Source organism: Aegilops tauschii, chromosome 3 (genome assembly GCF_002575655.3).
Source record: "Aegilops tauschii subsp. strangulata cultivar AL8/78 chromosome 3, Aet v6.0, whole genome shotgun sequence".
Lineage (NCBI taxonomy): Eukaryota > Viridiplantae > Streptophyta > Magnoliopsida > Poales > Poaceae > Aegilops > Aegilops tauschii.
The window spans coordinates 571454255-571457770 of NC_053037.3; positions in this window are offsets into that span (position 1 = coordinate 571454255).

Here is a 3516-nt window from a genome sequence, read left to right on the forward strand (position 1 = left end):
AGAGAGAGAGAGGCAATTTACGTTAACCCTTTCGTAGGTTCCCGTAGATGTAGAAAGATGTGAAATGCGTGAATGTGTACTGGACGTACTATTGGAGTGCCTAAGATAATTTGTGTATGTATAGACCCTATGTGTTTATTTTACTTCGCATGTTAGATTTGTCTCGGTTCAATAAAAAGCAGAGTTGGTGATGATGGTGTGCCTGTCATCCTGCAATATAGGCCGTCTGATCTATATCTAACGGATAGGAAGGAAACTATGACAATTTACCCGCACTCCTCTCCACATTTGCAGATAAGGCTTTCCCTTGTTCATCCTTTTCTCCCACAAGATCTTGATCTTCCGTGCAACGCACGGGCATCTTGCTAGTACTCCTACAATATGTATATTATTGTGAAAGTTCATATACACCGGCGAGATTAATGCAAACACGGCATATTTTCATTACATTTCGCACTTTTATAGGACAGAAAAATAAAAGAAACCCGACCCTAAACCTATTCTACGACGCCGACCGACGTCCTCCATCTGCGATCTCTATGTACAGGGGCGGGGTTCAAGACCTGTGAAGTGAAGGTGCGGTCTCCGGCGAGGAAGAGTAGAACACGGGATACGGACCGGCCAGTTGGCACACCATGCCCTGCCGCCTCCCATGCCCTACTCATCCTCGGAGGAGTCCCCGACCTCGGCGGTGCCGGACGTTGGACGGCGGCAAGTAGGATGTGTGGCTGACGGTGCTCCCGTCGTCGGCCGCCAGCGTGGCCACCGCTTGTGCGGTCGCGTCCGTGTCCGGCTACGCCGCTATTGCATCGCGAGAGGCGACTTGAGTGAGGGTGGCGACCTCGAGCTTCATCCCCGAAGACAAGCTCTCCCGCAGAGCGTTCGCACTTGCGGTCATGGCGGATGTGGTGCCAGGTAGGAGGATGATGCGCTATGGTGTGGAGGTTAGCTGGGCGTTGCCGCTTTAAGTAGCGCATTCCGGTGAGGCCAAGCGTCCGGGTGCGTCATTAAGTCGCCGGAGTTGGTTCCTCGGGCACCGAGCCTCTTAACGGCGACATACGAACGGACGGCATGAATGCGGGCAGCTGGCGCCGGCTAGGAACGCACCGCGCGACGGTGCGAGGGACGAGGGTTTTGGTGTGCCAGGGTAGTCAGCTGTGGTCGTGGCAACGTTGGAGATGCCCTTTGCTCACATGCGATCCCCGCATGTCATTGAAAAAGCAAGACGACCCGGCATGGTCTCAGGTCCAGAGGATGCAGTTGGCTGCACTACACCACTCCGCGGACGCGTCGCGGCGCCCCGTGCATCCTCGACGAGCCGGGTGTTGGGGTGTGTTTGGATTGTGGCCAAAGTGCACCTTACCAAAATTTTGGTCATGACCCAAAGATTGGTCTTTGTTTGGATTGCCATTTTTTTGGCATGCCAATGAACTCTAGCCAACTCTAGTTCATTTTTCTTGCCAATGTCGGCCAAATCATGAGCAACCAATACCTCAACCAAAATTTTGGTCATGACCCAAAGATTGGTCTTTGTTTGGATGGTTGCCATTTCTTTGGCATGCCAATGAACTCTAGCCAACTCTAGTTCATTTTTCTTGCCAATGTCGGCCAAATCATGGGCAACCAAGACCTCAACCAAAATTTTGGCTACCCAATGCTTTGATGGGGCAACCTTGGGCACAAACCAAACATACCGTTGGTCGTGCCACAGCACTAACGCCACCCTCGGCACACTGAAACCGACCGTGTCTAGCGACGATATGAGCGTGTCGCTCACCGCGGTCGCCGTGTCCAGAGGCGGTACTGGAGCTGCGCCCCGTTGTTGGCCCCAACGACCCATATGAACGGTTGTCGGTGGCGAGGAGGTCGTGGGCCAGCTCCTCCATTGGACTAGTCTGCGCTACGTCGTCCCGACGGGTGTGCCCCACATGTCGGTTTCCCTGTTTTCCTGGCTATATTCGAGCGTCAGTACTCCGCGTTGCGCATTAGGCCTTTCAGTATGTAGGCCAAGCGAGACAACTTATTGTTTATTTGAGCCGTTCAAGTATAATCATGTGGCGTTTGCTTATTTCTCATTCCTCTCCAACCCTCTTCTCCATCGATCATGTCGCCCTCCAGTCGAGTCCATCCTCCCGCATGCCTCATTTGAACATTCCGCGGAGTATCATTCGCATGTACCCACCCTAGTCCTCTTTCAATAGATCTCTGGACCCCGAGATGAAATCGAGAGGGAACGAGTGGGGGCATGTGATACCTAAGGCGGATTCAAAATTTTGAACCGGTGATCATAGCATCCGCAAATCATATATAAAGGGTATTCAATGTTCGTTTCGTTTTTCAACGTACAATATACTCCCTTTATCCTTTCTAGTTTACATATAAGTTCTATGTGTAGTCAAAGTATCTCTACTTTGATCAAAAAGGTATCAACATTCAACAACGCCCAATCAATATTGTTAGATTCATACGTACTCCTAGATTTGTACTCGAGATGGTTTCCAATTTGACTATTGACAAGATTAATAGTACATGAGATGTATAATGTGAAAATTATATCATTGGAAACTCCTTTCACATACGAATTTGACCGTATGCTTTGTGTAAGTTGCATGTCATATATTATTACTCTAAAATTTGGTCAAAGTTAGCCTCGAAAAACGCATTAGACCCTGTATGCTTTGTGTAAGTTGCATGTCATATATTATTACTCTAACATTTGTGTAAGTTGCATGTCATATATTATTACTCTAACATTTGGTCAAAGTAGTATAGTGGAAGTGGATCCTCTGACGTAGGTATCCCTGCCTTACCCTCCCTTTCGGTCACTTACTGGCGGACCCCATGCTTGCTAGGCCCCGCATGTCAGTTACTCAATGGGTTCGGCCACGTCAGGGGATCCTCATCCATAGTATACTCCCTCTGTTTTTATTTACTCCGCATAAAATGGAGGGAGTGGTGGTATAATAAATGACGCGGGCGGGGGAGGGGGAGGGACGTCGGTTTGCTCTCAACTGCGGTCCCACAAGCGAGCGAAAACGCAAGACGAAGCGTGTTCCATTCGGTGAGTGACATGGAGGGTCCAGCGTGCCGGGCTGCAACGTGAACGCGACAAGAGCGATGTACAGTCAAAACCGATTGACCGGTCGTCACCGGAACCACTATTCACACCAGAACCTTCGCTGCTCGGCCTACGCCAGCCACTGCCCTAAAACCACACCAAATCTCCAGCCCATTCCCCCACCTTTCGATCCCCTAGCCCGCATCAAGCGTCCCCTAGTTCGCCGGAAAGCCATGGTGCGCCGCAAGATCACTTACTACAAGATGCTGACGCCGGAGCGCCGCGCAGAAATCGCGGCGGCGGTCGGCGCCACAGACCTCCGTTCCCAAGCTCGCTTTGCGGCGGGCCAATCCCCGAGTTCTCTGGAGCCAAGCTACGAGGAGGAGGAAGCTGATCCAATGTTCATGGCGGAGGTCGCGGCGCAGAAGGCCCCCGATGGGTATGAGACGATGGACGTC